General features: G+C 47.7%; 1 long non-coding RNA gene across 1 annotated transcript; it reads right to left on the bottom strand.

Annotated features, from left to right (window-relative positions):
- Positions 1–7,691: 7,691 nt before the first annotated feature.
- On the bottom strand, positions 7,692–12,220 carry LOC310895235. The gene is made up of 3 exons (XR_014580557.1): positions 12,094–12,220; positions 10,924–11,278; positions 7,692–9,812 (listed from the first exon to the last, which is right to left on the bottom strand). It is a non-coding gene; the product is annotated as an uncharacterized lncRNA (long non-coding RNA).
- Positions 12,221–13,555: the final 1,335 nt, after the last annotated feature.

Here is a 13,555-nt window from a genome sequence, read left to right as displayed (position 1 = left end):
CCCCGCGTCTCTCCAGGTACCAGTCGGTACAAACCGACACAACCCATTTCCAGTACCCCAACCCACAAAGTCACCTGAGTCCCACACATACTCTTCCGATATCCTCATCAGACTTGGAATACTTGCGCCCTCCGCACAAATCGTGCTAGGATTCTCCTACCGTTTCAGAAAGTCGTTAATAAAAGTATTAAATATTAATATCGAAACGCTGGGCCCTCAGAAAGCCTAGTGCCCATCTTTACTTGGCGGCTCCCATCTCAGCACAACGCCCTGGGCCAGCCCCTGCCTGCCGAAAAGGCGCTGCGTCACGCCACCATCCTGTGCGTGGCACCTCGTAACGGAGGTGCGAGTAGCTAGCGCTCACACATTGCACATGCAAAAAGCCATTTGTCCTACTGAATAATTAGAAATTAGATTGAGGGCAAGCAACTTCAGGAAGTATACACAGTCCTCCATGTCTTCAGTTATCTCTTTACTTCAGAAATGGTTCCAAACCTTAGTTCGGTATTGAGGAGAGACGGAAATGGCGACAGCTGCCAAGGTTGCTTTTCCCTCTCCATCGCGTGGTTTTGGCTCAGCCGTGAACACCCTCCAGTCGCTGGGTGCTCGCGGTGCAGGCAGGCTGTTCTGTTCGCTCCCAGTTTCTGTGCAACAAAACCTTGTCCAGGTGTGGTACGGGCACTCCGTTTCACGTCTGCATTCCCGTTTGGCTGCCTTTGAAAAGTCCAGCTGGGTTTCTCGTTTGGCAGTGTTCACATCCCTACACCTTCGTAGAGGTAGGAGTTAACTTAGCTCTGCCAATCTGTTTTGTTTTCAGTAACTCATCCAGGGCTTCCTCGGGTGTCTTCCTTACGAGCTTTTTGGACGCTGGCATTTAAATTGCATCTTCATTTACTGAGAGAAGCCTCATGCCTGTCCCACACCTGTTCAGCTGATTTCATTAACCTGGTTCACTAATTTCTTAAAGCTTGCCATTAGAAATGGAAAATCTGACATGAATACTCACTTCCTTGATTACTTTTTTTTGCTTTTAATTTAAAATAAATCAAATCATAAGGAAGTGGCATCGACGATGCCTTACCTTGGCAGATGTCAGCCCAGGCACTGAGCTGAATCCCCCGGTGCTTTCTGCGTGCTGAGCTTTCAGCAATGCCGAGCTGGGCTCGGTACCGGGTGGGTGCAGAGCTCCCACGGCAGGCAGGGGAACCGCAGAGCAGGCGGAAAACGTTAAAGTGCTGCGAAACAGCCGTGAGAGCCCCTGCAGAATTTATGGCCTTCGGGGGCCCGTGAGAGGTTTACAAGGCCGGAAGGTTTCTGGGGAGCACTTCTGTGTGGGATTTTGCAGGTGGGTCCCCGAGATCTCTGCTGTAATCGCCTCCTCGCTGGGTCCGGTGCTGCGAAGGCGCAGGCAGCAGCAGGAAACGAAGCAACTTTGCGTGGCCATGTGTTTGTGCTTCCTCTGAAATGCTCCTCAGCTGTGCGTTGGCTTTCTGAGCTGCTGGCCATGTCTTTCGGGGGAAATACGCAGTGTTTCTGCACAGCCGTGCTCGTGTTCGCAGATCCCCTGCATCTCCAGGAGGAAGGGCAGGCTGCATTTTCTCTCTTCCTGCCATCAGTATCAATAATTGGTTAAGATCAATACACTGCTTTGGAAAGCAATTGTTTCTAAAGTGTCTGTGCAGAGCCAGAAGGAAAAAAAGCCTTTTATTCAGGTCAAGCTTCACTGAACATATTTATTCCTCCAAGTGATTTTACATTTTGGTTAAACTTCTCGCGGCAAGACAGAAGACTGCCAGTGTTGTGCTGCAAAAATCTGTTCATATAATGTATTTATATATATATATATATAGTTTTATTTTTCATATATATATTTATATATGTATTCTGTTTTATTTTTCATCAGAGACCTGTTAGATGTTTCCTGATGATCAATTTTTATAATCCCTTCAAAAAACAAGGCACGATATTATGGGTTTTATTATTGTAACATCCAGAGGTTGTAATGAGCTGGAAGCATCTCCAGGAGCGGTGGCCAGGCCCGTGCCTCCTTTCCCCGGGGTGTCTTTCTCTGCAGCCACGAGGAGCCCACGAAAGCTGATGAGTGCATGCGGGAAATGGGCGTCCTTACCAATATCTCCTGCTCTTGTCACACGTTGACCAGGAAGGCTCGTTTGCCCGTCCGCTCTGACTCACTGCCGTGGGTTTTCCCCTCAAGGCAGTGACACCCGGGTGACAGCGGCGTTTCCCCGTGGGTGACCTGCACAGCGTGCCGGGAAGCGCAGCCACCCGGCTGTCTGCTTGGCCTTACAAGCTCATGGTGGGAGAGAAATGATTGCTGTTCTGGAGTGAGCGATACAGTGGGCAACCTCAGGAGGTCCTGACCACATTCTCCCCATCACCCCTGGCAGGTTTTTGGCCCCTCGCGTGGCTTTGCCCTGGGGTTCCTTGTCCCAGCCAAAGCAGCGTTTCCAGCGAGGGTACAGCCCGTGGCTCCCCACTGCCACCCCGCCTGGCAGGGCCCTGCCAGCGCCTTGCGTTTGCCTTCTGCTGCCTTTCCTGCCCGTGTTTGACCGTTCCTGGCTTGAATCCCATTAATCCCATTTCGTACGGCTTTGGCCGGAAAGGGAAAATGACAGGCAGAAGCCCAAAAATCCCTTGCTGGGGCTGAGAGTTGTGAGTGCCGATGGTGTCTCGCTGAAGCCTTAATTTATACAAACGGTGCAAATATCACGGGGAGATTACTGCAGAAGGGCGGATGAGGGCTGTACAAAGTGGATTTCAGCAGGAATATGACGACTGGTAATTAGTTTTACGAGCCACAAAGCGGAGCAATTGAAACTCAAAGAGCTTTGTGGTAATTGGTAGCATAACCTGCCCACCAGATAAATGCGTTAGCCCTTCTTGAAGAGGTTGCTGGAGCTGTGTTTTAAAGGACATACCTGAATGTAGTTATTTCTCCTGGGTTTTTCTCTCCTATAGGGCTAGCAGCTGGAGAGCATGCTTTCTGATCGCATTTCGGTCTTATTTTTAATTCATTTTCCCCACCTTAAAGTATTCATCAGCCGCCGCAGCCTGTTGTTTCAGACAGCTGCTAGGTCCCGGCTGATGGAGTTTATTGATTTCTGACTCCGAGCTTGCAAACCTGATTCCAAACACATCTCCTGCCGGGGCTGCACAGGCAGCAGAGCTCCTCGGTGGGCTCTGGCCCTGCCACCAGCAGCAGAGGCGCCCGCAGCCGGCCCTGGGGCAGCTCGCCCCTTCCCCTGCCACAACCCCCGGTGTCCCCACGCTCCTCGCACACGAACTGCATCCTCTCTGCCTCAGCGAGGAGCCTGGAAACCCAAACCAGATGCTCACATCTGGTTTCACCTGCCTTTACAGACAGCCTGGAAGCAGTAACTCCGGGAGGGATAAACCGCGCCTTTCATCCTAACAAGATGTTAACGGGGGAAAGCCCTGCTGCTCTCGGCGGCCCTCTGTTAACGCCGCGGCGGCAGCTGGGGGGCTGCTGGGGGGGTTCGGTGGTGCCCACCACACACACACACAGCCCCGTGCCCCTGGCAGCGAGACCGGCTCCTGCCCGGGGGCTGCTGCTGAGCAGAACATCTGTTTGCCATTGCTTCGGGTTGTTTATAACATTTTTATTATTTTTTTTTCTGCAACATTTTATTTAAAGAGCCTGGTGATCCTCTTGTGCGGAGGGCTGTAGAAGCAGCTTGCTCCTGGTGTATGTATTTCGGCAGAGCTGGCTCCTCTCTGCTGCGTGGCCAGGTGACAGTAGCATCGCTCCCAAATTTCACATTGCTGGTTGTGAAAGCCAAGCTGCTCTGCTCTGCCCCTTTTTTGCTATGGGAAAGAATGGGCAAGCCAAACCATCCCTTCCTTGCCGTGAAGTAAAATCGCATCGTTGTGCAGCACGGGATTAGAGGAGCAAAACCAGGCAGTGCCCTCCTCTGCACGGCCCCCCGACTGTTTGCTTTTATGCACTGGGAAGCCCATGCGAAAGTACGAGGCTCGGGCACCGTGGAGATAACCAGGAACGGAGAGGCAATGTGTCTTCTGCTGGGCACCCTTATCTGCTCCGATGGTGCTGGGCTTTCAGCTAAGTGTGACTGTGAAGGATAATTACCATCATGTGTTACCTGAGATTACAGGGTTGCTTTCCGACTAATGACACTAGGAGAACCAAGCAGTTGTTAATATTTAATCAGGCTCTTGGCTTAACAATTGGATAAATGAGGTGTGTAATTACACAATTATAGAAGACATTTCAGATAGGAACTGTGCTGTTATTAATAGTGAAGGTGAAAGCTGGTGAACATACACTGTTCGGTCCCATCAAGCATGTCATTAAAAGCGATCTTCGGTACACGAGTCTAACAGTATGTCCTGTGAGATGGTAAACAAAGGTTTCAGCTGCTTTTCAGATAAAAATCCCTGCTCGGCCAAGAGATTTCCATGTAGGAGGAATACCAGACCAGATGTTTTGTTGATGTGGCAAGCTGTAATCAGGGGTAACCAGGGAACGTTTAAATACATATACAGAGTGTGCCACTCGTTTACAGCCCTGCTTTATGTATCATTTCTCAGCAGTCAGGTGATTATTTTCCCTAGGTTATTCATTTTATATTTTATAGGAAACAGAGAGGTACATTTTAATTCAGTGCAGTAGTTACCCGTCTGGTGGGACTTTTCTTGAAAATAAATGTTCGTCACATAGGACATGCAAGCTGTTGGGTTTGATTGCAAAATACCAGTCAGAATGAAAACAGAGATGCTATCTGAAATAATAACATAATAATAATAACACTCCGTTCTTTTAATCCCATGCTTCACCTCTGCTCCTTAAAAACATTTTATTTTTTAAAGTGATTTTGATTTGTAGAGATTGCAGTAGTTGCAGTTCTTCAATACTCTGCCACGGCGAGCATGAACTGCAATTCTCTTGAGAGTCAATTAGTGGGATACTGGAAAGTTAACATCAAATCAGAGAACTTATTGACCAGCATGATTACAGCTTAGTGAAATGAATCTGAATAATGCACCAAATTAGCCCTTAGAAGTGCTTTGCACAATAGCATGAGGCAGCATTCAGGTCTTAGCGAGGTTTCTCAAGCGAGTGGCTGTAAAGCCGAGAAGAGCATTTGTTAGCAGATGCTGTGAGCAGCAGAGTTTTGATCCCTCCCCTCCCACCTAGCATCCCTGAAAGGTCTGAAGGGACCCAAATCTGGATGCATGGGCATTGCTGAGTTTCTCAGCGCCCATTTCCAGGTGTGACTCAATGCCACCACTTTTGGAGTGGGCTTTGAGGTGTGGGGAAAAAGCGTTCTTGTGCAAGTGACATGGACATGTTTTTTTTGTTGTTGTTTTGGTTTTGTGTGATTTTTTTGTTGTTTGCTTTTTTTATCTATCTCAAGACCTGGTGTAGCCAGCAGGCTGACTTGCACACCCACTGCTCAGCCGCGTGCTGGTTCCGTGCCAGCGGCCGCGCTGTCTCCTCCCCGCGCGCTCACGCATGGGCTCCTCTCTAGCAATTTGTACTTGGTGTTGAGTTCATGCTGTGAAAAGAGCAGAACCTTTTAATTATAGCGGTGCCAAGCCAACAGAGATAATTAGGAAAATAAGCTCTTAGCCCCAGCGAGCTGAAGATTTACGTATATGGCACGCTGACTTGGGCATAGCGAAGCAAGCGGCGTGCCAGGCTTTTGGATCGCACCCTGCCAGCCTTCCCTCCAAGGGGCGGGTGCCCGGGTGGTGACACCTCTTCTGGCCCACAGGGTCCCAGCGAGCAGCAGGGGAGCTGCTGGTGGCCGCTGGGTTTGTGGTGGGGTTACAGGAGAGCTGCCCACAGGGCCCGCCTGCAGGGAGCAGAGGCGCTGTGCTGCAGCGCTTCCTGTAACGGGGTCCAGCCTTCTCCGGTACTCTAATTTTAAGAGGTGGTTTCATTATCTACGTCTAAAGCCCTTTGTTGCATCACATCCCGTTAGTCAAGATATGATCTGTGCCCAGTGCTCCTCCAGCAGTTACGATAAAGCCTCTGCTGGCAGCTTTGGGGGGAAGTCCAGGACCACCAGAGGGACTTTTCTAGCTAAGGCAAGCAAGAGCTGTCTGTTAATTGATGTCTGGGTGGCACCTTGAAACGAGGAAACTCTGTGTATGTGCCCACGTATTTCTCTCATGCCAAAATGGCTTGCATTTAAACCTTTTGAAGCCCTAACACTTGGTCTGTGAATTCCTGATGTGCTTTTTCTATAAAACTAAGAATAAAGCAGAAACATATTGAGTCCTGGTGTCTGTCTCCTCCCACGTGCAGGGTATCCCTTTACCGTAGAAGTTCAGAAGACTGCAGAGTCAGTGGCCATAGAGCATTTATGCAATAAAACATGCATTTAATTAAAATGTTGAAATACGTACAATGTTTCCAGGACACTGCTTCTGCAGATCGGGCGTGTCGGTGATTTATGCACTGCCTGGCTTTATATGTTGCATCGGTCTGTTTCCTCCTGTCCTCAGCAAGCACCACGGAAGCCCTTCCACTGCATGCCCTCTCCCAGTGACACTGGTCCCTTTCCAAAGGGCAAACAGTGACAAACAGGGTGTCACAAATGTTAGAAGCAGTACACACAGAGATTACACGTGCACAAGCAATTCCCAAAGAAAAACAAGGCACTGCTATCTCAGAGATCAGGACTGAACCCGGCTTTCTGCCCAGCTGACACCTCCATTTCTCTAGTGGTGACATCCAAAGGCAGCTTTTGTGGGTTTCATAAAACCCGTTTGTTTCCCCGTCCTTTTCTTTGAAGGAAGGCCGTGTCACCCAGACCTTGCGGAGCTCTCAGCTGGATGCACACGTTGGCTGCCCCGTTCGGTTCCCGCTGAGCTGAATGTGTTTGTTTGCGTTTAGCCTCCTTTGATGGTAACGAGAGGCCGCGACGCATCCTCTCCCTGTGCATCCCAGATGTGCTCCCTCAGGGGGGGTCCTTCTGTGGCTTTATCCCACCAGGGCACAGACCCCAGAGGTGGGGGGATGTTTTTTTTCCAGACTTGTGTGCTGGGGCTGGGTTATGCTTCCTCCCAAGGTCCATGGAGCTGCTTGCCATTGCTTTGCAAGGGGGTCTCTGTCATGAGGTGTTTTCTTTAAGGAATCTTTCAGTCTTTGGGTGCATTCCCAGGAGATCAGCACAGAGGGTGACCCTCGGGTCAGGCTTTGGGGTGGCGGCTGTTATATGGTTGTAGTGCTGCTATGGGCGCTATGGGGCACAGGCAGGATGGAGCAGAGCTGGCTGCACCCCTGGCAGCTTTGCAGCATACAGCAACTGTGTTTTTCTGCATGTTGATTGCCCTGCAGTTAGCGGTGATGCAGCCCTTTTAGCGCCAGCGTGCCCATGGCTACAGCACAGTGAGGTCTGGCCCTGGTCATGGAAGCAGCCTGGTGTAGGGTCGTATCCATCAACACGGGCTTTGAGCGAAGGAAGCATCTGTTTGTCCTCTCTCTGGACAGAGGTTGATGTCTATTAGCCTTAACTTTTCAGCTCTTCTTCTTTCTGTATAAGACAGGATATCCCAGCTGTCCCAGCTCTGGTGTGTGTTCAGGAAGAAGTTGGTTTAAAAACTGCAGAACTCTTTATAAGGACTTAGACGGCAATTCCTCGATTACTCCTGAAAGAAGGAAGTAAAAAGAGGTTACACGAGGTGTGGGCAAACCTCAGGGCACACAATTCTAAACAAATTCAAAACTTTAAATATGCTAATTTGGGTGATGCTGATCCATGGGCGTAATGAAGAGGCTTACTCAACTTGATTTGGTTTGAATAAAGATGGATTTGTGGTGTTTCAAATTCTGGTCCATAGATGTGTTAAGTCAAACGCAGTCAGTTAAGTGTAGAGAACCAGTGTGGCTGCGGATGCCCAGGGATGGCGGAGATGAGCAACGAGCTTACATTTTGGCAGATCTGGGAGGTGACCACAAGGCTGAACTCACTTCAGCATAAACAGACAAGTGAAATAAGGCAGTATTGGGTTCTGCAGGCAACTCAGGGACCCACTTATCTTTTATCTGTAGAATTTAATTTCTGTTTGTAGAAGAATGGGTGGATGTTATGCAACGTTTCTCTAAAACTCCAGCTGCAGACAACAAACCACATCTGGCCCATAAAATAACAATGAAATTATCTGAAAGCTGTACTGTTCTTAAAAGCAGCTAGAAGTACATGTTCAAATATCTTCCTGGAAGAGAATATATCCAATTTGTCAGATGATAATGCATAAGCTTAGAAGGAGGAAAAAATTAAGTCAAAAGAAATATGGCACATCAGGGAGTTCAAATAAAGAAGAGGTTCCTCTCCACCAAACCTCTGCGGGCTTGCAAGGCATAAATTACACAAACAGCATTTAAAAACAGGAATGTGAAATTCAAAGAGCAGAATTAAAAGCTCTGTTCGTGTTCCAGCCGTGCAGCAAGTGTGCGGCAGATGTCGGGGGCCGGCGGGTGAGAAATGCCGCGGTCTGGCTGCACCGCGGGCAGCGTGTCCCCTGGGCGCGCAGGGGAAGGCGGGTCGGTAACACGCACACGGGCACCTACGTAAAGCCCGTGAGAAGAGGCAGTGCTGCACATCTGGCCGGGATGCTTCAACATTTGTGCTCTGTGGTGAAGCTGCTGTCACCCGCGGGGCTGGCGGTGCCAGGAGGCTGTCACGGCATCGCGGTGATGTCCCATCCTTGCTCCTCGCCCTCGCTGGCGCTGAGCTGTCGGTGCACCACGAGGCTCCCTGCTGTGCTGCACAAGGGAGCAGTCTTCCCAACCACAGCTGACATCTGGGCCGGGAGGACAAGCCCCATTTTTGTGGCCTGTTGTGCCCTATTTGGGTGAAAACGCCTCACTTCATTTCCATGACCCTGTTTTCTTTGGCTCGCTGTGCGCTCCCTGCCCCCTGTGAGCCAAAGACAAGAGGGAGCAACGAATGTAGAAATAGCATGTTGGAACAGCTTGGCTGAGGGAGCTGTCAAAAGACTATTGATTCCTTTCTTTGTTTGTGTGTTTAAGGTGGTTTCTGCAGCTACGCTTTGATAATGTTCTTAAAATGTGTCAGCTGTGGCACACTAAGTGGTAGAAAACCAACCTGCCGCCTCCGCTCCCCGCAGCGGGAGAAGCGCGGTGCCACGGCTGCACGGAGCCCTTCCTGCAGTTGTTCTTAATTTAAATATTTGTATCTCCCAAACGATGCAAACGCATCAGTCAGTACCACACACACGGTTCCCAGCCGAATGCAAGACTGAATGCAAACTGAAGGCCTTACTGGCAGCCCCAACAAGCGGGTATTTCAAGCGGGTCTGCAGGCTTAAAATCAAGGAGCGGAGCCTCGTTGAAACAAACTCCCCTTTACATCATCCCAGCCATCCAAACTGGTCTTGCCATGACAGCAAATGGCAGGCTCGCCTAACCCGGGTGGGATGGGATGGGACGAGAGGTGTCTGTCACCTGGGAGCTGGAGCTAGAGCAGAGCATCCTTGTCTGCCCAGCCTGCACCTCACTCCTTGGGGTGGTCGAGAGCCCGAGCTGAGCCCCACGGTGTGGCGTGCTGCCTGCCCCCATCCTGGTGCTGACAAGGCTATTAAAAACTTTGTTTGCATGCACGTTAATTAATAGGAAAACTACAAAGTTTTGGGAGTCCCACACTGCAAGAGCAAAGCATGGGAAGGCAGGCGCAAAATACCCTGTGTTGTGTCAGTGGCAGCTGCGGCTCCATCTCCGTGGCTGGGTGATAGATGAGAGGAATTCACAATGCTCTCCCCACTCCCTTGGAAGATGTATCCTATAGAATGAGAATAGACACGCTGAATTATTGAGAGCCAGCCCCTTTGCCTATGAAAATGGTATGGTGTCATGTTAAATATACTGTATTAATAGGTCAATTAGAGGCCTATTTTGAGTTAATGGAATTAGTTCTTTTTTTTATTTTACATTTCAAATGCAATCTTTCAAGTTGTACTGGAGATTGAAAGAACAGAAAATAGAGGAAACCAGCTAAAGGCAATTAATGCCTGCAGAATGCCTGAGAGCAATGCCAGCGGCTGAGAAGGTGCGATGGGACCAGAGCTCAGCTGGGAGCATCCTTCTCTTCCTATCTACATCAACTCCCCCGTGTCTAAGTGGGAAATGCTATTTTTTCAGCCCATTCTCTATATCTGAGGAGATCTTAAAACAAGGAAAAATATGCTTGGGCCCTGGCTCCCAGCCACAGCCCTAATTTCACTGACTCTTATATCACTTTCTTTAATTCCTATTTGGTTCGGTGTAAATTGAGTATATACAGAAGTAGGGAGCGCAGTATTGCAACTGGTCAGGGTAGAATTATTGCATTAGTCACCGAACAGTCGTTCAGCCACGGCTTTGTGTTGGAATAGGCTCTGAAGGGAAAGAGCTCCTCTGCTCTTCAAAGGATTTGCTGTCCTGTGATGGCCCTGGAATATTAATGCATACGAAATTTGACCCCCTGTGTTACAAAAGAGAAGACTGCAGAAGGGGAACCTCTGAGCAAGCCACGCTCACCTGCCTCTACAGCTGGGGCCAAAGGACCAGCGAAGAAGTGAGGCCCCAGGAGACTTTAGGGTCCTGAAGTGCCTGGCAAGAGGGCAGCTCGAACTCCCCGAGCACGACGCCATCACTGCAGGACCCGTGCTGCGTGCCCCACGCTGCCCTCGGAGCGGCAGCACCAGGGTTTGGCCCCTGCCGCAGAGCAGGGCCCAGCTCCTCCTGCTTCACCTTGCCTGCTTTTTAGAAACCCTTCAGGTTCCTACCCTTCAGGTTTCTAAAATGCATCGGAGCCGACAATTTCTTTTATTTTGGTGGCTTGCTCCCTGCAGAGCCTATTATCAGTAGCTAACGAAGAAAAACATCAAACCCTAAGCAACAGCAACACTCACACAATGGCAATTTGGAAACTTCCTTGGGCGTAAGATTAAGCATCGTGCAATTCCAGCTGGATGAAGCGGGTAACTGGTTCTGCCTGCAGCTGCTGGGGCTGGAGGTGGATGTCAGTGTTAGCAGGAGATGTCATCGGGGGCTCGGCGTCGCTGCGCCTGCAAGTCCCGCTGGCGCATGCCGCTCCTGCTGCAGCCAGATCCTGCACCGGAGAGACGCCGCAAGCAAACCTCCCCTCCCGGCGGGGGGATTCCTGTAAGCCAGGCCACAACACCGCCCGTTTCCTGGCACTTTCTGTCTCTTGATCTTATTCCGCTGATTTTCCTTTACGAGCAAGAAGGAAAAAAGCTGGGAAAGCTGTGGAAAAGAGAAAGGAGAAATAGGTCGTGCTAGAAATTCTGAAACCTCAGCAAAGCTCTTGTTTAAAGTGATTAATTCAGTGACCTCTGACCACAAGGCAGACCTTCAATTTGCCAGCAGAGGATAAAAGAGTCAAGATGTGAATGAGTAAAGCAGGGATGAAGGGTGAGTTAATCCAGTAACTGTGAAAGAACACTGGAAATAAAAATACTCGATATGTATTCTTCCTCTCTTTAGCCCTTCTGTTATATGCTGTTTATTTCTGGATATGCCAGAATATCAGGAACATTTATATTCTTTTTGATCCGCACTGTTTGATCCAGATCCAGCCAGCAGAGCAGCCTGATTCTCTTAATGCTATTAAGTAGCACAGTCTGCATTTATTTATTTCTTAGAAAGGGAATAAAGTAAAGCACTTGCAAAATGTCAGAGGGTTGAAAGAAAATGAGGTACTCCAGCAGCTTGTAACAATTCCATACTTGCAGAGGTTTCTCACACTAAAATATACATTTCTGTGATTGAAAGAGACAAACTTGTTAATGACATTGAACACTTTTGCCTGGATTCCCTGCAAAACTCGCTTGCAGAATATAATCTCTCATCTATAGTTATAAGCCTTTAAGCTGCTTATACTATTTTTATTCTAAATTCACCTTTCGTCTGGTTACTCTCCAACAATTCAAACCAACTTTACACTTGGAAGTTGCCTTGTAGTTTCTAGTTAACACCATTAAAAAGTGAGAAAGTAGCACGGAAATACAGCATTGTAATGTGCATATTTTTGCTGCTGGACTATAAAACAGATACCTTACCCGTAGCACCTGATATCCTTAATATGATAGCTTTGATTGTACCATTTTCTCCCAAATTGAAATGAAGATGTGAGAAACCGATTTTTAAAATGCTGCCATCCAGCACAAATGGCATAGAAACTCTTCCATACATCGGCTGCTTATTTATGCCAGTAGCTCTTTAAAATTGGAGAAAGAGACCTTGGAGAAACGTAAAACACCTGATTGGTACCGCCTATAGTCCATTACTTAGTTAAGGTTCAAGCACTAAAGGTTCACACTTGAACAATTTTCCACATTCGTGTGTGGTTTAGGTTCCATTTCACAGCGGCAAAATATCAAGCTATTACCGATTATTTGATTTTACTGTAAGGAATAAAAGAAATGAAGATAAAATGTATAATAAACACCTTGTCTTCACAGCATCATAAATGTTTTAAGTTTCAACCAATATTAGACCAATCCTTTCCTCAAAGAGAAAAACATTTCTTTAAAGTGTGCATTAACTCTTGTTTCTTAAGTGCTGCATTTGCTTTACGGTTCTCAAAAAGAAATCCAGAGAAAACCAATAATTCTGTTTATGTCTGCACAGCAAAACTACCATTTGAGTTGCCTTTGATTAAATCATTATCTACTTTCTGCTGCTTTATTCCCCCTGGAGACATAAGAAGACATTAGTAGCAGAGATCAAGTTGTTGAGAGGCCAAGGAACAAAAACAGGAGATTATTTATGTTCAGCAGACCGGTAAAAGATTGGAAAACGAAGTAATTATTTTAAATAGAAAGAGATTTCCATCATTACCAAGATGAGCGATGCTATTCTCACTGCTACCCTGTTTTCTTTTCCATGGCTTAGACTCCCACTGAGAGGTTAAAAATCAGCTGAAGAAGTGGCAGGAAGGTAACTAATATTATAGTAAAGGATGAGGTAAACTTCTGGCGTCTGACAGGTACGGCGTGATAAAACCATAACAGCCTATAATTAATATTTTTTTTGTTGTTATTTACTGAGCATGCTAAAGTGTGTACTGATTTACAGGGAAATATACGGATTAAATCCCCCAGACAGGAACTTTGTATAGCAAAAATTGTAACAGAACAAATGACTACAAGGAGAGTCACTATGCCTTCTTCTCGAGGAAGGGCCCTACAGCTCCTTGGAGAACAAAAGTTTCTCACCTCATGCTAATTAAGCCCAGTGGTGATTCAGTATTTGCTCTGCTAGATATGGAGCACTGAGCACATTTTAATGCTACTGCATTGTATTTGCAAGTAATATTCAGTTCAAATCTTGAAAAGGATGCCAGCATTTGGTATAATACACAACATCTTCCAAAAACTGTAGCACTGATTACACCGATAGCTGCAAATTCAAGTGACAGAGGAACATTGACACTATCAATCACAACAGAACCTCAGCATCAGGTAAGATTTACGATGTCAACACTATAATATAGAGCTGTTAATGAAAACAGAAGATTGA

This window comes from Anser anser, assembly GCF_964211835.1.
Source record: "Anser anser genome assembly, chromosome: 2".
NCBI lineage: Eukaryota > Metazoa > Chordata > Aves > Anseriformes > Anatidae > Anser > Anser anser.
Note: the sequence above shows the minus strand (reverse complement) of the source record. Positions and strands in the feature narration are given on the sequence as shown.